The sequence below is a fragment of the Tachypleus tridentatus genome, chromosome 10, assembly GCF_004210375.1.
Source record: "Tachypleus tridentatus isolate NWPU-2018 chromosome 10, ASM421037v1, whole genome shotgun sequence".
NCBI lineage: Eukaryota > Metazoa > Arthropoda > Merostomata > Xiphosura > Limulidae > Tachypleus > Tachypleus tridentatus.
The window spans coordinates 182,359,405-182,383,372 of record NC_134834.1 but is presented as its reverse complement, the minus strand read 5'-3'; the positions used below and the strand labels follow the sequence as shown (position 1 = coordinate 182,383,372).

The 23,968-nt window shown below is 34.6% G+C and overlaps 1 pseudogene across 1 annotated transcript in view; it reads right to left on the bottom strand.

The window, feature by feature from the left end:
- LOC143231074 (transient receptor potential-gamma protein-like) overlaps positions 1-23,415 on the bottom strand; it is a 60,187-nt pseudogene extending 36,772 nt beyond the window's left edge. Inside the window, exons 1-4 of the transcript XR_013016767.1 lie at positions 23,217-23,415; positions 20,744-20,981; positions 17,581-17,925; positions 5,502-5,672 (exon numbers count right to left, since the gene is read on the bottom strand). The product of XR_013016767.1 is annotated as a transient receptor potential-gamma protein-like (transcript). The remainder of the gene's footprint in view (positions 1-5,501; positions 5,673-17,580; positions 17,926-20,743; positions 20,982-23,216) is intronic.
- Positions 23,416-23,968: the final 553 nt, after the last annotated feature.

Genomic DNA, 23,968 nt, shown 5'->3' with positions numbered 1-23,968 from the left:
GTCTTGACTGGAAAATTAAAAGTTGTTTACGTAGTCGAAAATAAAATAAGAAAGAAAAAGATTGGTTTTAACTGCATAATTAAATATATATTTTTATAAAAGCATTTTAACAAGCTGGAAACATAGACAAAGGATTTAAAATTCAGCGTTCATAACATGTATTCCTACTTACTAAAACTTCCAGTCATATCCTCTTTAGTGTGCTTTAGTTATAAAAACTACTTTAGAAAAAAATCTCGTTAAGTTTCAAAGTTTTTCTATGTAGCTGACGACCAGTTAAATAATCGGTGAAAGTATCAATATTATGAACAGCTGAAAACTGTAGTTTCATTTTTATCAGATCTCATCAGCCCAGCTATATTTATGAAACGAAACGATTTCCTTACAATGAACAGCTGAAAACTGTAGTTTCATTTTTTATCAGATCTCATCAGCCCAGCTAAGTTTATTAAAAAAACAATTTCCTTACAATGAACAGCTGAAAACTGTAGTTTCATTTTTTATCAGGTCTCCTCAGCTCAGCTAAGTTTATTAAAAAAACAATTTCCTTACAATGAACAGCTGAAAACTGTAGTTTCATTTTTTTATCAGATCTCATTCAGCCCAGCTAAGTTCATGAGAAAAACAATTTCCTTAGAATAAACAGAGATGACGTGATTAAGTTCAACTGCACTTTCGTGTTTAAAAAGTAAAAAAATAAATAATAAATTGGATTGTGTTTTAAATAACACATGAATACATATTTTTTTCATTTGCGATTTGCGTGTGATGTCAAACAAATGGTTAAGACTTAAGAAACTCAAATGAAAGGTGGCGTTTTTTAGTCATATTAAAAATCTTTATGGAACTGTATTATAGGCGTTAATATATATAAAAAAAGATATCTCAGCAAGTTAAATTAACAATAGTTAAAAGGAAGTGTAATACTTTGTTTAAAGTAAACAAAAATATCTATTTTTCGGATGTCATAAAAACGTTTTGGTGGAAAATGGAAAGAAAATAAACTCCACAGTTCATTCAACCATCACAAGTTTTCCAAAATTGCGTTCGCTTTATTTAAAAAAAAGAAAAAAAACGCTTCCTTAGTAGGAAACTCTCTAACCTGGCTCTACAAATTAAAAAAAAAATAATTTTTGAAAATTTAATACTGTTTGTTGTAACTCTTCTAAGAGAAAAGTTTTGAATGGCTATCAATGTCTGTGTCAATCATCTCAAGAGCTCTAAACAGTTCTTTAGACAGAATAAATGTCTAGAGAAATAAAAAAAAAACATTCTGGCTGGCATCCTGGCTGGCACCTTGAATTCCAAGTTATTTAAATTTTCATTACTTTACAAATCAAATAAACCTACGTTCATACTTAAAGGTGTTGCATACTGTATAATTTAATGTGATCGATATTCATGTAAAAGTGCGAAATGTTTATAAGTGTACAGCTTTTCTCGATTAATTCAAAGTATACGACATACTAATAAAAAGATTAAATGCTAAGCCTAATCAATCCCTCAAAATGCTTAAGCCATTATTTTGAATTTCCAGATCACCTCGTATAAAAAAGGTAAATTTTAGCAAAATTACTTTCAATCCATTGCAACATTTTAAACGCAATTTCAAAAACATGAGATCGTGTTTATAATTAAATTCAACCGTAGTTTGGGAATGCAATACTTAATTATCATGTTTCCTAAAATAAATTGCAAAAATTTATGTAATTTGAAGTTGTTGTTTTTTTTATTCTAAACTCTTTTTAACTGAATTAAAGTTTTCTCTTATTGGTTAATTAGTTCGTAGTCTCTAACAAAATTCCTTGTTGTTGTTTTTTTTATCGAATTGCTTACTGTATTCTAGAATTTGCGAAACTCGAACAATATACATTTGCCATAGTTTTTATGTGCCCTCATATCATCCCTCCTCTTTTTACACTCAGATGCCTCTTCAACATCCTAGAGACTCCTCAAATTGGAATTTGTTTTGTTTGTTTGTTTTTGAATTTCGCACAAAGCTATTCGAGAGCTATCTATGCTAGCCGTCCCTAATTTAGCAGTGTAAGACTAGAGGGAAGGCATCTAGTCATCACCACCCACCGCCAACTCTTAGGCTACTCTTTTACTAACAAATAGTGGGAATGACCGTCACATTATAATGCCTCCACGGCTGAAAGGGCGGGCATGTTTGGCACGACGGGGATGCGAACCCGCGACCCTCAGATTACGAGTCACACGCCTTAACACGCTTGGCCATGCCGGGCCATACAAATTGGAATACTTGAAGTAAACCACGATTTTACATTTGATATGTTTTAAGCAATTATAACTTAAGCAAAAAATAAATAAATAGGAGAGGAAATGTAATGTGTGTAAAATCACTAGAACAAAAAAATCGATTAGTTAGAGTTTAGAGTATCTTTTGTGTATAATGTGCTCTTTAATCCAATTTTTCTTCAGAACCTCCCTTCGTAACCGATTGGGCTCGTCATGACCAGGTGATTAAAGCGCTCGCCTATTCAGCCGTGAGATCGTTATAAAGTGACGGTCTATCCCACCATTCTTCGGCAAAAGAGTGGCTCAAAAGTTGGTGATGGGTTGGAGATGACTAGCTGCCTTCCATCTAATCTTACATTGCTAAATTAGGGACAGCTAGCCAAGCGCAGATATCTATCATGTAGTTTTGGTCGAAATTCAAAACAAAGAAACCAACCGAACCGACTGGCAAGAATGGGAGCTTTTCCAACAACACTTAAGATAATTAATCAAAGTGGTGACATCTTAATGTTGACTTCTAAATAATTTAAATACCATCATCAATAGTATCTGATTTTAATATTGAGTGGGACGTTAAGCCTAAACAGGCAATCACAGTGTACGAAAAGCGAGTTGTCCATGAATTTTCGATGACGTGAGACGTTTTCTAATACATGAAGTAATGTTTTTGCGTAAGTTAAATTATTTTTCTTCTATTTCTGGATGACGTTAAAAGAAAGCTTCGTTGTTGTTGTTGTTTTATCTTAATATTAGCGATCGATCAACTAAAACATTTCATCACAATAACGTCAAGTGTCCATTTATCATTTATATTTTAGAATGATGTGCAATTATACTGTCAACGATAAAACGCATAGACTGATTGACCATAAAAACCCAATTGAGGAGGTCTTTAACATAAATAGGAAGTTTTAGAAATTCCATAAAAAAAACAAATGGGGCGTCTCACGCATCGTGAACTTGCAGATGAATATATGAGGAAATAATTCTGATAAAGCAACTGCGAATTGTTTTATAACTATAATATGAAGTAAAATTATTAAACTTACCCTTTCTGTAAATATACAGATTTTTGTAAAGAGAGAAGTTTAATGAACTATGATTCGAAAAATATATTTTAGTTCACTCACAAAAATCTTAGCAATTAATGTGTGTGTGTTTCCTTATATCAAACCACATCGAGCTATCTGCTGAGTCCACCAAGGGGAATCGAACCGCTGATTTTAGCATTGTGTGTTTTCTTATATCAAAGCCACATCGAGCTATCTGCTGAGTCCACCAGGGGGAATCGAACCGCTGATTTTAGCATTGTGTGTTTTCTTATATCAAAGCCACTTCGAGCTATTTGCTGAGTCCACCAAGGGGAATCGAACCGCTGATTTTAGCATTGTGTGTTTTCTTATATAAACGCCACATCGAGCTATCTGCTGAGTCCACCAAGGGGAATCGAACCGCTGATTTTAGCATTGTGTGTTTTCTTGTATCAAAGCCACTTCGAGCTATTTGCTGAGTCCACTAATGGGAATCGAACCGCTAATTTTAGCATTGTGTATTTTCTTATATCAAAGCCACATCGAGCTGTCTGCTGCGTCCACCAAGGGGAATCGAACCGCTGATTTTAGCATTGTGTGTTTTCTTATGTCAAAGCTACATCGAGCTATCTGCTGAGTCCACTAATGTGAATCGAACCGCTAATTTTAGCATTGTGTATTTTCTTATATCAAAGCCACATCGAGCTGTCTGCTGCGTCCACCAAGGGGAATCGAACCGCTGATCTTAGCATTATGTGTTTTCTTATATCAAAGCCACATCGAGCTATCTGCTGAGTCCACCAGAGGGAATTGAACTGCTGATTTTAGCATTGTGTGTTTTCTTATGTCAAAGCCACATCGAGCTATCTGCTGAGTCCACCAGAGGGAATCGAACTGCTGATTTTAGCATTGTGTGTTTTCTTATGTCAAAGCCACATCGAGCTATCTGCTGAGTCCACCGAAGGAAATCGAACCGCTGATTTTAGCTGATTATATCGACCATGCCAAAGCAAATGTTTGCAGTTATTCGCAATGACGGCCGTACAACTCTACTGAGACCGCTTGTTGGGCATTTTCTGCCCTGTTTAGGACTTTTTTTTGGTGTGGTCTTAAACTTTTGACCATCTAGTATTTAGGCTAATTTCATAGTCTTCACATTTTCCCTATTAAATGCTTAAAACGCTTATTTTCCTTTTATTTTCCCTTTTCTTATTTTCATCTTTCGAAGCTCCACTCAAATAAGTAATTGAGTCTAACAAGGCAAAATGCATATATTTTCTTTATGTTTATTAACCTTAAGATTTTGGCCAGCAGCGTATGTCTCTATAACGCCGTCATTATTACATTTATTATTTTATTTCTGATTTCTGTAGATAATTACTGATGTATTAAAAAGGCCTGTTCGAATGATATTTTTAAAATATATATAATGGATTATGTGAGTTTATATAACGCCAACTTGAAATTCCTTTTGTTTTCAAGTATTTTAAAGGATATTTGTGTATTTTTAAACTACTTTCTCTGTTTCTCTCTTTTCTATTTTTGCCTACTTTTGACAAATCTTGGTTCAAGTCCGGATATCATGTTGATTTTTGCTGTTTAACTGATATAACGTAACTAACTTTTGTTTATTTAGTAAAGCACGTACACTTAAAAGCGTAACCCAAACAACATTTCACAGTGGATCAGTGGCAAGACTATGTACGGACTACGTACGCTAAAATCCGAGGTTCGATTTCCCTTAGGAAACACAGCAGATAGTCTTACGTGACTATGCTCTAAAACAAACCCAAACGAAATCCTTACTGGTGTAAAGTCCCCCAGTGGTACAGCAGTAAGGCTACGGACGTACAACGCTAAAATCAGGGGTTCGATTCCTCTCAGTAAACACAGTAGAGAGTCTTACGTGGTTGTGCTCTAAAACAAACCCAAACGTAATCCCTACTGGTATAAATGTATTTGAAATATAATCATATCATATCAACAATGATTCGTCATGTGAATTGCATTCCATTATATAAGAATTTTAAAATACTGTACTTTTCAAACAGGGTTGATTAGTACTAATGGTTGATACTAGTCCTGCAATTTTTATAAACTGGCCTTCAACAACAATAAATATCTGAAAGCAAAATATTGACGTGTGTAAACTCAATAAGGTGTGCAAAACATTATTAGAACTTTTTTTTTTTCTGAGCTAAATGAATTTACCTTTTTCTGCTTGTATCTAATAGCTTGTTTGAGACGACTAAGATGCATTCGATCTCCATGATGGAAAGCTGGACCACTGGGGTCGTAATTTAGCAGCACTTCTAACTCGTAAGAACTGCGGGTGTGGTCGAGAAGTGCAGTGGCAAAGTTCTGACACTGTCGGCGTAGGTCCTGAAAAAAATAATAAATTAACAAAAATAAGTCGCGTGTTTGTAAATAAGAACAAAGCTACACAATGGGCTATATGTGGTTTTAGCGCTGAGCCAGTGGTGGGCAGTACCTCGTTTTTACTACACGTTATTAATGCAATTACGCATGAAACTGAAATTGTCTTCATTCAGGCATTGGAACATTCTGATAGGAATCATAACCCGCTAAACTTTCATTTTTGTGTTACCCACATAGGGGCAGTGTGCAAATTTTGAGAACGTTTCGGACTCAATCTAATGTCAACTAGCTCCCCGTTTATTTCTACTACGTATACAACGGAAATTTGTTCTTTTCATAGATCCAAATATTTCGGACAAGTTTTGTTTTGTTTTAAATTTCGAGTCAAGCTACTCGAGGGCTATCTGCGCTAGCCGTCCCTAATTTAGCACTGTAAGACTAGAGGGAAGGCAGCTAGTCATCACCACCCACCGCCAACTCTTGGGCTACTCTTTTACCAACGAATAGTGGGATTGACCGACACATTACAACGCCCTCACAACTGAAAAAGCAAGCATGTTTGGTGTGACAGGGATTCGAACTCGCGATCCTCAGACTACGAGTCGAGTGCCCTAATCACCGGGCCATGACGGGCCAAAATACATGTAGGAAACTTTTTTTGTGAATCCCCATGGCACATCTAATATACTTTTTATTGAAAAGGTCTTCGAAATTGCACCAATAATTAGTAGCAACTTATAATGTTTTGAGAGCAGTTGAAGTTCCAAGAATAATAATCTGTAAGAGAAAAATGTCGAACGCAAGTTTTGTATCGCACGAACAGTTACGCCACAGAAATTTGCATATTCATTAGCTGATATATGTCGAAAGTTGTTGGCACATGACCATATTCTGTGACCACTTATAGTTGGCCGGTTCCTTTTGGCGCCGAAGAACTTCAAAAACACAAAATCAGAAAAGACTGACATACTATTATGTGTGTCATTTGGAATATCTTTGGCCAAAGATTAAACTCCGAGAACGCGAGCAGATTATTTTAAAAGTTAAAAACTGTGTATCCTTACTGTTAAAAACTGTGTATCCTTACTGTTAAAAACTGTGTATCCTTACTGTTAAAAACTGTGTATCCTTACTTGAAAATCGTTATTCTGTTATTATCACAGTCTACCTTTGTTTGTGTTGTTGTTGTTGTTGTTTTGTGTTAAGCACAAAGCTACACAATGGGCTATCTGTGCTCTGTCCACCACGGGTATCGAAACCCAGTTTTTAGCATTGTAAGTTCGTACACAAGAGGGGATACTTTAGATATGTTTTCTTTCTACTACTTCAGAGTATTTTTTCTCTTTCACGACATAGAGTCAATCGAGTTAAGTATAAATTTAAAAAGAAATTTTCCGTGAACACTGTTACGTTTTTTTTTAAGTACCTGTTTCCTAAGAAAACAACCTTATCTATAGCACTTCCGTTTGTGTGTTCCACTTAACCATACAGTGACAGCTTTATATCCTTTATCTCAGTGGAAGATGGATGATACTGTTTCTTCGTGTTTGTTTTTGTTGCAGATGAACTACATTTATTTTTTTAAATGTCTAATCTCTCTTCTGCCGCAGTATTGGATGTCTCTTAATAGCAAAACCGCAAATAAAAACATATCTTGAAGATTGTTCTCTATTATACATTATAAAGCGAACGTCATTAACACCTGAGTAAATCTAAATTCAGTATATTTATTGAGTTCCAACTTTTAATATTAACCATTTAGGAGACCTCTTTCTTGTATATATTTAGCCAGTACATTTAGAGTGTTCCAACTTTTAATATTAATCATTTAGGAAACCTCTTTCTTGTATATATTTAGCCAGTACATTTAGAGTGTTCCAACTTTTAATATTAATCATTTAGGAGACCTCTTTCTTGTACAGATTCAGCCAGTACACTTATTATGTCCGAACTTTTAATATTAACCCTTCAGGAGACCATTTTCTTGTACAGATTCAGCATACGATTTAAATAGCGGAATTTTTAAACCTAGAATCGAGCACTTAAACAGGTAGCTGTTTTTATTATACTGCTCCAGACCTCAGATTAAAATCATGAAAAATAAAATGTAAGAGATTAAATATGCAGCTTTATTTAAATCATTTAGGTGTAAGTTTCGTTTTAAATAGAAACTTAATTCTAGAGATCTACTGCTGTTGTTTTTCTATGTATATGCTGAATAATTGAAATGAAAATAGTTCGATAACAACTACATTTATTTAAATCTCACAGACAGAATTCATTGCTATATAATCTGTTGTTTAGTACAGTATGTACTCACTAACAGTAATTCATACAGTCATGCGAAAAATAAGGATGTTTTTTATCTTTAACCTGTTGACTGCCAAGTATTTCAGCTGCTACAATACAACTCTAATGCTACTTTATTTTGTAACTTTTTTCCTGACGCCATTTTGGATCGAAAGTGAAACAGTTTGTAAGTAGGTCAAATGCAGGTCTTTAAAAACACATTGAAAACACAGTATTGAGAACGTTGTATTCATTATTTTACTCTGAACAGAACGTCATATTATGTAGATTTTGTGAAAGTGGTATAATTCCGCAAACTGATCATTGACCCACTTGATAACAAAAAGTAATTGAAATAAAATTTAAAATAAATATAAGTACCATTCGTTTTTCCTACAGTCGTAATTGTTGGAAGGAAAGACCGCCTTTAGTTGTTGTTAGAATTCTTAGTTTATTTCTTGCTTGTTTGTTTTTGAACTCCGCGGAAAGCTACTCAAGGGCTATCTGCGCTAGCCGTTCCTAATTTAATAGTGTAAGACTAGAGGAAAGGCAGCTAGACATCACCACTCACCACCAACTCTTGGACTACTCTTTTACCAACGAACAGCAGAAACCAAATACACTGAGAGCAGATTTTAAATTATCTTATCATCCAACACCTACGAACACAGACGAACAGAAACAAAGAATGGCACTTACAATTTTTTATTTAAACTTTTATCCCAACTACCTTTATTTCTAAAAGAAATTTCTGTTATAATAGAAGAAACAAAATTGCATCTACATTTAAAGCAAAATTTAAATTTCCAAGTCTATAAAGTTTCAGCAATGAGCTTTACTACATCATAATATCGTATGCACTCTGAAGAACTGATTAGAGAATTTTCTTCTGTAGTTTTTGTTTTAGTGACCCGTGAAGAAGATATAAGGCGAAACTTAGAGAGTCTAATTAAATAACACAAAAATATTAACTGAATCCGATGTTTATGTCATGTATGTTCTTAAGTAAAATTGTCTTTTATATATCATAAATGAAATAGTGTAATTAATTAAAGAGTGTAGTTTTCAGTTCTTAACCAATCAGCGTTTAGGTCATCTTGTAAATAAACAATACCAACATCTGCTATTAAAATTATTGATAAAGTTGCAAAAACTAGTCCTTAGACCTCTTAGATTATCTATTAATCAATAAGATTATGGAAAAAAGCTATTATGTTAATTCTTTTGTACATCTATTTAGGCTTAACTTAAATTCTTTAAGTTGGAATTAAGACAAAAGCATTTTGTAAACAGCAGGTGAAGTTTACGTCTTATGAATGGTTTGCATGATAAAACCTTTTATAAGCTCAGTTTATTTTTATAGCGCCCGGCATGGCCAAGCGTGTTAAGGCGTGCGACTCGTAATCTGAAGGTCGCGGGTTCGCATCCCGGTCGCATTAAACATGTTCGCCCTTTCAGCCGCGGGGGCGTTATAATTTTACGGTCAATCCTACTATTCGTTGGTAAAATAGTAGCCCAAGAGTTGGCGGTGGGTGGTGATGACCAGCTGCCTTCCCTCTAGTCTTACACTGCTAAATTAGGGACGGTTAGCGCAGATTGCTCTCGAGTAGCTTTGCGCGAAATTCAAAAAAAAACAAACAACAAACAATTTTATTGCATTCAGGCGACAATCATTTAAACAAGAGTTTAATAATTAATATAGGTTTAAGTTTAGACAACTATTGTCAACAATTTTACATTTAAGCACATTGTTACGTGCCATCATCAGTGATATTACTGTTGACAATAAGCAGGTCACTTTATATAAACATAATAGTACTCTCTGTTGTTTATTGTATATCCATGTACTCATTGTTATGGTGTTACTGTATCTTTACCAAAATTGGGATCAAGGCTCATTAGGCCACGAGGGGGCAACAAACAAATTTTCAGATTAGCATTTTGTGTTTTTATGGTGTTTATGGGAGTTTTTAGATATCTTTTTTTGAAACTACATATAAGGGAAGCAACTTTTCACGGCCTAAAATATCCTTTCATTAATCATAACTTACATAACTTCTTTGTTATATTGTCACAACAATTTTTGTTATCTGTAACAATAAATATTTACTCGCTAAGTAGAGTAAAAGTGAATTGTAATTAAATTATTCTACATTTTGTTTGAGTAAACTGTTTTGTATATAAAAGAGATTACATGTGGATGAAACTGACAAGGTAAGAGAAATCAGTATAATATTTAGTGTACAGGGACTTCACTGAACGTTATCTGGAATTATTTTAAGTTTGTTTATTTATAATTAAGCACAAAGCTACACAACGGGCTATCTGTGCTCTGCCCACCAGGGGCATCAAAACCCGGATTCTAGCTTTATAAGACCACCGACACACCGTTGTGCTACAGGGGCCGATTATTTTCAGTCATTGTTTATACGTTGGCTTTTCTGTTCATCCTAGGAGATCTGGAAATAAGTCATACGAGTTATTTTTAAAGTATTAAATGTGTGTCACAGCAAAGCCACAGTAGGCTATATGTCCTTTAATAGAGAGACGAAGTTTGTTTGTTTTGAAATCCACGCAAAGCTACCTTCGGGCTATCCGCGTTAGCCGTCCCTAATTTAGCAGTATAAGACTAGAGGGAAGGCAGCTAGTCATCACCACCCACCAGGCTACTCTTTTACCAACGAATAGTCGATTTGACCGTCACATTATAACGCTCCCATGGCTGAAAGGGGGAGCACGTTTGATGTGACGGGATTCAAACCCGCGACCCTTGAATTACGATTCGAGTGTCTTAACCAGCTGATCATGCAGGACCAGAGGCGGACAAAGTATTAAAAATAATAAAAATTGTTTGAAAATCAGAGAATAATATCTACTGAACCGAATTCTTATATTTTGATTAATTATTTTAGAAATGTTTCTGTTTTCGCAAGCGTGTTCAACTAGTCGTACAAAATTTCCAAGTAATAAGATTAAAAATGAATTTTTAGCCAAAACTAATGATTACAATGAGGAGAATTCATTTCCAGAACTTTTTGGCGCATGACTTGTCCAGAACTAATCTAAATATACATCTCGTTCATTATAATTTTTCTTTCAGTAAACGAGATCGGAAAATAAGTTGTTTTCTTTCTTCACTTCAACACCAAAGTAGTTTCCTGATAAGTAACTATTCAATAGTTCGGAGAGCGACAAATCTATGTTGTTGTTTTTTAATTGATATACATGTTTCTGAATATTGTAACAGATTTACTATTGTACATTTATTTAGTGCCTACACTTGTTTCTCTATAGTTTCCTTCTTGCTTTTGACGTATATTCCTGGCTGTGTATGGCGAAAATCTCACCTGTTCTCGAAATTTGTAGAAGATTCTTGAGAGTAATAATCAACAATATTTATTTTATGAAAATGCACTAGGACATTGATGAAACTTCTACACAGTCACGTGATTCATATACAAGGAACCATCCGACAGACAAAAGATTATTATATAGTCAGCTTCAGTCAATGTGTCGAGGATACTACAATTGTGATTTACGCCTATGGATTGGAAAACTACAGAATTGGACTGGAAACGCATATAATTTTCGAACATTACAAACCGTTCAATTTCAGTGAATTAACTTCGGACGATAGTATTTCTACGAGGACATTAAATATCTTCATCGGTAAAAGTCAGATTATAAGCGGCGTTAGGCTAACCGAATTAGCTAGCCTAAGTGAGGTGTATGACAATGTCAACTATAGAATGATTTGTTCGTCGTGAACCTGGCCCATCGATAAAATATTCAATTCCAGACCAGATAGAAAATTCGGTATAGCTTGTAAGTTTGTAAAACTCATGTATACAAGCCATCATTTCTAATAACTATTAGCAATAACCGTTATTATAAATTATATAGTTGTTGTTGTTTTTGTTAGTATATTAAAATATACTTGTGTTTAAAAATAAAGCTGTGTGTATAAATGTTGTTGGCAAATATCATAAATGTGATACATTTTGAACATTCAGTTAATTTTTAATTTCAAATTTCCGGTTATTTGAAATAGTAATGCGTTAACATACGTAATATAATGCGTCGGAGAGTCGCACCAGATAAATTACATTACATAACAGTATTGGTATACCGAATATGTTCTGAGTATTGATACGTATAGATGAAAAATGATTTCAGCATACGACCGATAATCTCCTGAGATTGAAAACAACAAACATAATACTGAAAGCCTCAGTAATGTAATAGTTATGCAAAACGTAATTACAATATAACACTTTAAATTTGAAATTAAGAAGGTTTATATTTGTAGGAAGGAATAGCAGACTTTGTTTCGGAATAAAAATATTCCAATAGGAAAATGTATACACTTTTTTATACTACAGACACCACCCGCAGCAAAGTTTTGGAATTACAGGGTAAAATATTGGAAGTTCGATCGTATAAAATATGTGTTAACATTACAAGTAAGTAAAATATATATATATTTATATTTACAAGTGATATATATATATACATATACCATCACCATTTAAAATACACATACATTTTCTGTGGACAATAGTCGTGTCCACTTTAGGCCAATGCCTTAAAAAGTTTTATTTTATTACAGAATACAGCTTTTCAAGAAGTACAGTAGAAATAACTGTTTGTTTTTGAGTTTCGCGCACACCTACACGAGGGCTATCTGCGCTAGTAGTCCATGATTTAGCAGTAAAAGACAGCCAGTCGATACTACCTTTGGGTTACTCTTTTACTAACGAATAGAAGGATTGATCGTAACATCATAATGCCCCTACAGATAAAAGGACGAGCATTTTTGGTGGGATGGAGATTAGATTCCGCGGCTCTCAGATTGCGAGTAAAGCAGCATGTCCATCTGGTCGTGGAAATGGTAATCACGAAATTAGAATGAGATTTAGTGACCGTTGGACATCATGAATACATGTATTTCTTAACACACTGCTGTTTGGTTCTTATAATTGTGTTTCTCAGTAACTAAACACACGGTTTGTTTATATAATGCGATTCCCCGTCACACCAAACATGCTCGTCCTTTCAGCCTTGGGAGCGTTATAGTGTCACGGTCAATCCCACTATTCATTGGTAAAAGAGTAGCGTAAGAGTTGGCGGTGGGTGGTGATGACTAGCTGCCTTCCATCTAGTATTACACTGCTAAATTAGGGACGGCGAGCGCGGATAGCCCTCGTGTAGCTTTGCGCAAAATTCAAAACATACCAAATCAATCGTTTATATAAAGTCACTGAATATTAATAATTATCTTTATGCTCAGAAAATAACAAAAATATTGGTTCAAAATCGACTGATATTGAAAACAATTGTATCAAAAGATAATTAAAACTTTTTACAGTCATGAACCATACTGTTTCGCATAGCCATTGTACCAGTCTAGCTGTATTGTCGTGTTTATCTTATATGGGTTCAATTTCCTATATATGTTTTAGATTGTCAGGTTTCCTGATGCACATTAAAATAGTTTCTGGTGTTACAATATTGCTTAAATCTCAGCTTGCTGTTATCTGTGAACTTCAAATTAGGAAATAAGCTTCGATTTTATGACAAAACACGACACCACTGGTTTCGTATGAGCTCCCAGTTTAACAACCTAATTAGATATTTACTAAATATAATATAGCCTTGAAAGTTTTATCGCGCTGATTATGTATGACGTACAAAAACTTACAAAAATACAATTAGCGTATTTAAACGTCTTTTCTAGGTTTTTTTTTGGGGGGGATTAAAATTTCTTTAGTTTTGATTTTTAATTTCTCTCAACTCTGCCGGTTTATAATTGGTAAAATAGTTACCCCAGTTTTAAAAACGAAATCTAAATATTCCTAAAGAACCTGGTACCACAATTTCTGGTAACTTATCATAGTTAGGAAATAAAAGCATAAATCTGCACTATGGGATGTCTGCGTTGTGTTCACCACCAGCAAAAAACAAAACAAAAAACGTTCTAAACAGGATATTCAGAAAATGGCTCAAACATGAAATCTTGTGCACAAACACTAACCCTCGATTTGAAATTTTCCATCCCTCCAATCAAAACTTTCTCAGACAAACAAATAATATTAATTTAAAACTCGTATACGTGGAAACTACAGTGACGTGTTATTTCTTCAAGAAAATACATAGTCAGTAATTATTGACTTATTTTCCAGTTTTGAAATATTAATGTTGAAACACAATCAAGAGAATAATTTATAAGCAACATTCTTCGTATTGTTTTCTGTATTTTCAGGTAAGTTGGAGCAGCCATCTTAAAGGCTTTGTTCAAGCTCCAAACGATAAGTATAGGATTAGAAAAGTGATATACATGTACATGTTACGAAAGCCAGAAGTCTGATAAAGAAATAAAGTAAAAAATACTGTCTGATTAAGAAAAACTAGAAGTCTACCGGCATTACTAATCATAATACATGTCATAGAGGGCACTGGCTGACTGTAACAGTGCAGAGCTGAAGTATGAAAACGTAGGTGAATAAGATACGAACTTCTTTAGATGCGTGTTGTTTTGTAGTCACCTTTTATAACATCTGGAGGAGTGGAATTTTCAATAAAAGAGTAAATTATGTAGCCTCAAACCAAAGGTAACCGAGACAACCTTTCGACGTCACATTCGAAATTATTGAAAATGGTCAATCTTTGTGGATCAGATAACGCTAAGCGATAGAGACGTACTTACACTTCACATACTAAGTTAAATACTTATTTGTTTCACACAAAGCTAAGTCGGAGTTGACTGTCGCACTTATAACGCACCAAAGATCCAAAAGTGGGATTTAACATTCACGGCAGCCAGATATCAGGTATTAGGCACTAAGTTAGTCGTGTGGGTGGGAGAAAAAATGTCTGTCACACTCGTATAAACGATAAAATAGTTAAAGGTCTTTAGTCCATAACAAAGAACTCCTAAGGATGACATGACTATAAGGTTCAGGATATTTTGTTAGAGACAAACATAAACAGGTTATTTGTATAGATGATATTCTTGAATGTTCTGAAAAGTATTTTATTAATGTTAGGTTAATATTTTTTTCATTCATTTGAAATATCTATATGACATTTCTTCTCGATTAAAGATCCTTGTTAAACTTAAGCTCCCGGTCAGATATTGCGTCATTATATTCAACGATACAGATAATAAGAAACAGAACGATATAAACATTTGTTATTGTTTCATTTTCTTCAGCACTTACCTCACATAGGAACAACGGGAAACCTCTTCACGTGCTATTCCTTCATTTTCCAAATATTATGAAAAGTATAACGTAGCATGATTGAAATGTAGCGGGTTTTTTTACAAGCTTTCGATTTTTGTTGTTGTTGTTGCATTTTACAAGATTATATAATTTTATGAAAACTTATGTTATATTATTAACTATAGTAGTACGTTTTATGCATCAGACTATAATAGAACTCTTGCTTATATGATACTAGAAAGGTTTTTCTTATGTGATATGGAACCCCTAACATCTTCGAAATATTTATCCTGCATGCATGTAAATTTGCAAAAGGGGTCACGGTTTTCCCGTTTTGGAGAGCTTTACTTTTTTCCATTCTTAGGGTGTAGATATGACGTCCTGAATACGTCACACGCTAATCTAATGCACTAGAGCCACTTATAAAAATATAACAGTACTAGCTGTTGTATGTCCATGTAAAGATTTCCAGGGTGTGTATGAATCTTTACCAAAATTGATATGAAGGATCATTAGATCCATGTAGAAATACACACGAGTTTTTAATTTTGCGGTTCTCTTGGGTATTTTGGGGTATTTTTTACCACTATTTTGCCCCTGTTGATGGATCTATAGTAAATTTGGCATAAAGGTTTGTTAGGTTGTTTGTTAGGTTTGTTAGGAGATACATGCACATTTACGGTCTCACATTTTGTGTTTTGCTGTATTTATTTTGAATGTTGTTTTTATAATTATATGTAAAGAAAACAGCTTTTCATGTCCTAAGATAACTTTTCATTACTCATGAATTTGTATAACTTCCGTCCAGGATACGGGTACCCTAGCTAGTTTTCTTTAATACTAGTTTTATATTTGTCACCACATATGAACATTTAGTTTTTGATGAAATTTTATTAACTTTTTGTGTTTCAAACTTAATCTTATCAGTTAAAAAGAGTTGTTAAACTTATGATTATTATTTGATTTCTGTATTGCATATTGGTTTAAGATATTAATACCAGAAATAAATGACCTTAAAACACCAAGATGTTATTTAAATTTAATTAGATACTCGACGTTTCGTTCTACGGCTTCTTCAGAAGTGTTTGAAGCTTTGTAATGTTAGTTTCGGTTTATTTTCCAGTAAACGCTCCTTAAGAACTTGTAGAGCGTAGCGTTTAGTGTCTAATTAAATAAAGTGTTAAGGCGTTCGACTCGTAATCCGAGGATCGCGGGTTCGAATCCTGGGCACACCAAACATGCTCGCCCTTTCAGCCGTGGGGGCGTTATAATGTGACGGTCCATCCTACTATTCGTTGGTAAAAGAGTAGCCCAAGAGTTGGCGGTGAGTGGTGATGACTAGCTGTCTTCCCTCTCGTCTTACACTGCTAAATTAGGGACGGCTAACGCAGATAGCCCTCGTGTAGCTTTGCGCGAAATTCAAAATAACTAATTAAATAAAATTAACTTTATTGTGTTACAAAGTGGTTTATTTCTAGAATTAAATTTATAATTAATATAAAATTTTAGCCATATTTAACTGAGATTAGAGTTGGCATATGAATAGGAATATTTTTGAACCTGTTTTAATTGATTTACGTTGTTGATTAGTAGCCAAGATTATCGGGTTATGACAGAAAATCACAGACATACACCATCTACTCATTTTCTTCCTCAGCAATGAATTTAAATACAATAAATTGTACTTTACCTGACACTAACCAGCGTATTGTTTTTTACCTGATACTAAACACAGCGTATTGTTCTTTATCTGATACTAAACAGAGTGAATTGTTCTTTACCTGATACTGAGCAGTGAATTGTTCTTTACCTGGTACTAAACAGAGTGAATTGTTCTTTACCTGATACTAAACAGAGTGTACTATTCTTTACCTGATACTAAACAGAGTGTACTATTCTTTATCTAATACTAAACAGAGTGTATTGTTCTTTACCTTATAATAAACAGAGTGTAGTATTCTTCACCTTATAATAAACAGAGTGTACTATTTTTTACCTTATAATAAACAGAGTGTACTATTCTTTACCTAATACTAAACAGAGTGTACTATTCTTTACCTTATAATAAACAGAGTGTACTATTCTTTACCTAATACTAAACAGAGTGTACTATTCTTTACCTAATACTAAACAGTGTACTATTTTTTACCTTATAATAAACAGAGTGTACTATTCTTTACCTAATACTAAACAGAGTGTACTATTCTTTACCTAATACTAAACAGAGTGTACTATTCTTTACCTCATAATAAACATAGTGTACTATTCTTTACCTAATACTAAACAGAGTGTACTATTCTTTACCTTATAATAAACATAGTGTACTATTCTTTACCTAATACTAAACAGAGTGTACTATTCTTTACCTAATGCTAAATAGGATGAATCGTTTTTTTTACCTGATACTCGCTTTTGAACTCTTGCTCCATGAAACTTAACCGGCGTAGCTCCCAGCTAAGCTCGAAGGCGGTTAAAATAGGATCTTTGCTAGAAAGTGAGATGAGTGAGGGCGAGGCTAGAGCCCTATAAGCATTGATCCGGGACCGAGAGTGCCTCAAACTGTCCTCTGAACTAGATGTCACGCACTCGCTGCATCCACACCGCGCTTGATGGGGATTTGGGAACGTAGCTCCACGATCCAACAGGATTTTGATTATTTCGTAATTATTTCGATGGGCCGCGAGCGTCAAAGGTGAAATATCTGGAGTGAAAGTCGCCGTGTTCCTGTCTATAGCTTCCCAACTCTATAAATAATTACAAAAGCAAAATAAGTGCACAGGTTTCTGTATTACGAAACAAAAACGCAAAATTTAGAAATAGTTTAACAATACCCACTCGGCATTCTTTTCGTTCAAAGTTTGAACTCCGTAAAAAAAAAACAATCTGTATCATTTTTTCCTACTCTGAGAGAATAATGTCTAGTTTCCAATAAAGAATCATAACGTTTTGTTATGATAATTCTGCTAATGAACTGTATGTGTCTGTTTTTTCTATAAGGATAATCTATTGTGCGTAGACTGAAACAGAAAACTACCAGGAACATGTAACTGATAAACAAGAGTTTCTGCTACACTCAAATCGTTTTGCTAATTTGCTATATGCAACTATAATCAATTTTATGTAACTACTTACAAGTCACACGATATTTAACCTGTTGACTGCCAAATATTTCAGCTGCTACAATACAACTCTAATGCTTCTTCATTTTGTAACTTTTTTCGTGACGCCATTTTGGATCGAAAGTGAAACAATTTGAAGTAGGTCAAATGCATGTATGGTGCTGACATCTAGCGTTGAAGTTAGATACTATTGAGAATGAAATAACTCGTCCTTGGCACTGTGTTACCGATCGGCTTGGACAAGTTACCTCGTCTACAGCACTGAACAGGTTAATATACTATATATTCAAATTTTAAGCAGTTATAATAAACGTAGAGAATAAAAAGTTATTATTTCAAACATACATGGAAACACATTTCTAGACATAAAACACAAACCTGTTTTCTATATTAATCATGTCACGTCCTCCGAATAAGACAACGGTAAGTTAACGGTCTTACAACGCGAAAATCCATGGTTCGATGCCCAACAGTTTACACAGCAGATAATTCAATGTGACTTTGCAATTACAAGGCAGTAAGTATGTTATGTTTCAGAATTTTACATAGCACTGCGTATAGCCGTCTCTTTGTTGGGATATAAACGAACAAAAATAACAGGACTAAATCCAACCGATGATATCTTCGATATTGTACTTTATGACAATACCTAGCATATGTATTATAAAACCTGTTGAACTATGTGCTTTAATGTCTAACTCTTAGCAGCATCATACCTGAGAAACGGAGACATGAGTACATAGAACTTTATCACGAGAACCTTGCATAACATTATAAGGAAAAGTAGTAAAAATATGTCATGAGAACTTTATGATACTTCATAGAATAAAAGTAAGATGAACTCAAATTAAGCTGAAGAATCATATAGATACATATCATAGAAACGTTTTGGTATTTGTTTGTTTGTTTTGGAATTTCGCGCAAAGCTACACAAGAACTATCAGTGCTAGCCGTCCCTAATTTAGCAGAGTAAGTCTAGAGGGAAGGCAGGTAGTCATCACCACGCGCCACAAACTCTTGGGCTAGTCTTTTACCAACGAATAGTGGGACTCACCGTCACATTATAACGGCTGAAAGGGTTAGCATGTTTGGTGCGACGGGCATTCGAACCAGCGACCCTCAAATTACGAGTCGAGTGCCTTAACAATGCTAGTCCTTTATTAAGTAATCTTTGAAAAGAGTTATAGTGATAAATTTTAGGTTCTTGACCTAATCATTGGTGCATAAAAATCTGAGTTTCTCTTCAAACACTATAATCGCAATGTATGCATATCCTTAGAGTCGAGCAACTAAGTTTTTATCAAGGCTACGTATCATTCTTTATAATATCAATATAGGCTCATTAAAAATAATTATTTTACAAAATATTTATATCAAAATAAGGTAAGTGAAAAAAGGCACAAAATTAGAAAATATGTACAAGTAGATAACTAATACTTTAACATGAACGTGTAAGGTGATATGTGAGATTATTAAGCAAAAAACACACCATGTTGTCATACATAAAACACACTATGTATGAAAACATACTATGTTCCTATATTTGATAACATTATCCTGAATTCTAAGTAATTATTTTCTTTATTTCAAAATCAGCCGTGCATTTACATGTGGATAATACATGGCCCTGCAAGTTCTTTAATATTTAATGTTTACGCTTTCAGTTAAATGTTTACATGAGGAGAGAAAAGGCTCTGTCAGAGTATTTATATTCACTGTATATTCAATATCATAACAATTCTTTGGAAACAATCGGTGTGTTAAATCCAAAATTGTGATTAAATTAGAACGACACGCAAAGTAACAGAGAAGAAAAACATTAACTATTAATGTTCAATCTTACTCTTTTAGAAAATAGCGTATGTGTTTTTTTATATTAAACCATAGAAAACCGAACGTTGTGACACCAAATTAATTATTTTCGTGTCGCCAAAAGCTTATTTTAATTTAGCAAGTAGATAGGTACGACCCAGATTAATGTTTAATTGACCACATGACAATATTATATCTGAATTTACCGTTCCAAAATGATGTGCATCAATAGATTTGACCAGCGTCAAGAGTAACCCTGTGCATCAATAGATTTGACCAACGTCGAGAGCAACCCTGTGCATCAATAGATTTGACTAGAGTCGAAAGTAACCTTGTGCATCAATAGATTTCACCGGAGTCGAGAGTAACCCTGTGCATCAATAGATTTGACCAGAGTCGAGAGTAACCCTGTGCATCAGTAGATTTGACCAGAGTCGAGAGTAACCCTGTGCATCAATAGATTTGACCAGAGTCGAGAGTAACCTTGTGCATCAATAGATTTGATAAGAGTCGAGAGTAACCCTAACGTTGTTTTGGAACTTTAATGCATAAATTAATTTTATTAATTATTGTATTGTTGTACATGTTTAGGTTACTTTTGAAGGCAAAGCTTTATAAAACGTAATCTTACATGAGGATCCCCTTCTTTATGGCTATTCTCCTCGTGTTCCAACAATACCTCCACTGCTTCCACGTATTCCTCACTAATGGCATGTAGTAAGGCATCTTTTGTTTCCACTCCAGATGCAATAAGCAGCTCGAGCATTTCCAGGTTCTCGTTGTCTATAGCCATCAGGAGGGCGGACCGGCCCAATGGGTCAAGACAGTTAATGTTGATAGTTTCCTTTATTTTGTTGCTCGCAAGATACCTTCAGTAAAACGAATATATATGTATGTGTATTCTATGCATATATTTCTAATAAAGATAAGTTCTTATACTTTTTGGAAATTATAAAGAAACATTCGTTAACATTCAAATTGATTATAATGTGAACTATATTGAAAGGTTACAGATTCTGAGCTAATACGAAAATGTTGGTATTGGATATTACTAGGTAAGGTTGGAAGTATTAGTACGACATAACTATTGAAGATAAGTCTGGTTTTTAATTTCATGCAAAGTTACACGAGAGTTTTGTTTGTTTTGAATTTCGCGCAAAGCTACACGAGGGCTATCTGCGCTAGCCGTCCCTAACTTTACAGTGTAAGACCAGAGGGAAAGCAGCTAGTCATCACCACCCACCGCCAACTCATGGGCTACTCTTTTACCAACAAATAGTGGGATTGACCACCACATTATAACGCCACCACGCCTGAAAGGGCAAGCATATTTGGTGCGAGGGGAATTCGAATCCGCGACCCTCAGATTACGAGTCGAACGCCTTAACCAACCTGATCATGCCGGGCCATTACACGAGAGCTATCTACGTTAATCGTCCCTAATTTAGCAGTGTAAGGCTAGAGGGAAGACAACTAGTCATCACCACCCACCGTCAACTTTTGGGGTACTCTCCTACCAACGAATAGTGGAATTTACAATCACATTATAACGTCTCACGACTGAAACTGGAAACATATTTTGTGTGACGAGGACTCGAATCCGCGACCATCAGATTACGAGTCAAGCGCCTTAGCCACATGGCCATGCCGGACTGGGATGTAAGTTTGGAAGTATTAGTACTGGACATTACTATTGAATATAAGGTTGGATGTATTGGTATTGGATTTTACGATTCGATGTAAAGTTAGAAGTCATGGTACCGGATATAATTATTAAAGGTAAGTAGGAAACACTTGGTATTGAAGGTAAGGTTGGAAATACGCAGTTTGAAGATGGAAAGGCTTCAAAAGAAACACAAGAATAACAAAATCTGCCTAATTTAACAGTATGTTACCAAGGTGGAGGTTGAAAAGTGGCTTAGTAAACTTCACAGTTAAAATAGAGTTTAACTCTTTTCTGTGAATTATTTTAAATTAGCCCAAAACTACATAATTATATAACGAACAAATAGTAAGTAACGACATTAAGTAAGTATAGTGTAACTGTTATAAACTTTATTTAATATTTTTAAAATTAATTTTAAGTATAAAAAAACAGAGTTAAAGAGCAAAACAAACAGAAATGTAGGGTTAAAATTTCACATGGACAATCCTGCTTTGACCTCTCAAATGAGTAACGTTCTGAACTTTGTCCTTTGCTTACCTGGACTTCAGCATACTGTCCACAACGTCATTGAGGAATATCTTACAAGATATTCGTTTTGTTTCATAGAATGATTTTTTCCACTAAAGCGGAGGCCCAACATGGCCAGATGGACAAGACACTCGACTAGTAATTTGAGGGTCGCAGGTTCGAATCCCCGTCACACCAAACATGCTCGTCCTTTCACCCGTGGGAGCGTTACAATGTTACGATCAATCCCACTATTCGTTGATAAAAGAGTAGCCCAATAGTTGACAATGGGTGGTGATGACTAGCTGCCTTCCCTCTATTCTAACACTGCTAAATTAGGGACGGCTAGTGTAGATAGCCCTCGTGTAGCTTTGCGCGAAATTCAAAACAAACCAAACCTAAAGCGAAAACAGTTTGATAATCACTAGCAAGAAACTCGCCTTAGTTTATAGAACGAGTTTTTACGTAAAATTACTACTCTCGAAATTCTCAAAACTTCATTTTAGTTGCTGGATTGACTGTTTTATTGAAAGTAACCAACCACCTTTCATTTTGTTTGTAAGATAATTTGTCAGGATTCCTGGTAAAATAACTTATGAAGGATTTAGTCCTTACTTTATATTGATACCTTATATCAATCGAATTATTTGCTGGTCTCTGCGCTATGTTCAACACCAGAGTCATGAACCTCGGTTTATTATAAGTTACTCATAACCAGCATTCACATTAAATCTATATAAAACTATTTGTATAGTTTATTGAACGAAGCTTCACGCATTACTAAATAAACGGAAGTAACCTATTTCCGGGACGTTTTCCATCTCAGGAAATGAAGTAGAGATAGTCCATATAGAATATTTACAAGATACGACCAAGCATTATTTGGATAAATTTATCTTTAATCGTTCATCGTTATAATATGTCCACTTACCTACGGACTGAGGCTACATCACCTCTCTCCACGGATAGCAAGAACTTTTTCTCTTCTAGAGAAAGCAGGCCTTTGCGTTTTGACACAGAGTCTTGAAAAGGATTTGAATCGGAAATAACAAACTCGGATTGATCCTTTACAATATTTGCCGAATCCACATCCATATTTGTATTTTTTTATCCACTTTTAGGAAACGAAATATTACACATATCGCTGGCTGTTGTTCCTTCAAGTCATCTGGAACAATAAGAAAGTTACAAATAATTTATAAGGTCATCTAACAGTTAACTTGGTATTATGGACATAATTTCAAAGAAACTGAGAAAGAATAGGGTTATCAGGTAAAAACTGCTAGATATGGTTTAAAACTAAGAAATAAACCTTAATTAAACTTTTCTTTATCGGTGAACGCAAATACTGATATCTAAGGTATTAGCATCACAATATTTCTTCAGAAGGTTTGTTTGTTTGTTTTGAATTTTCGCGCAAAGCTACTCGAGGGCTATCTGCGCTAGCCATCCCTAATTTAGCGGTGTAAGACTAGGGGGAAGGCAGCTAGTCATCACCACCCACCGCCAACTCTTGGGCTACTCTTTTACCAACGAATAGTGGGATTGACCGTTACGTTATAACGCCCCCACGGGTGACTTCAGAAAGTTATAAGTACTTTTCTTTCCATGATATGTCGCGGGCTAAAAGACAAAGTTCTCTCTATATATAAACACATAAGCTGTAATTCAATGTGGTTTCAT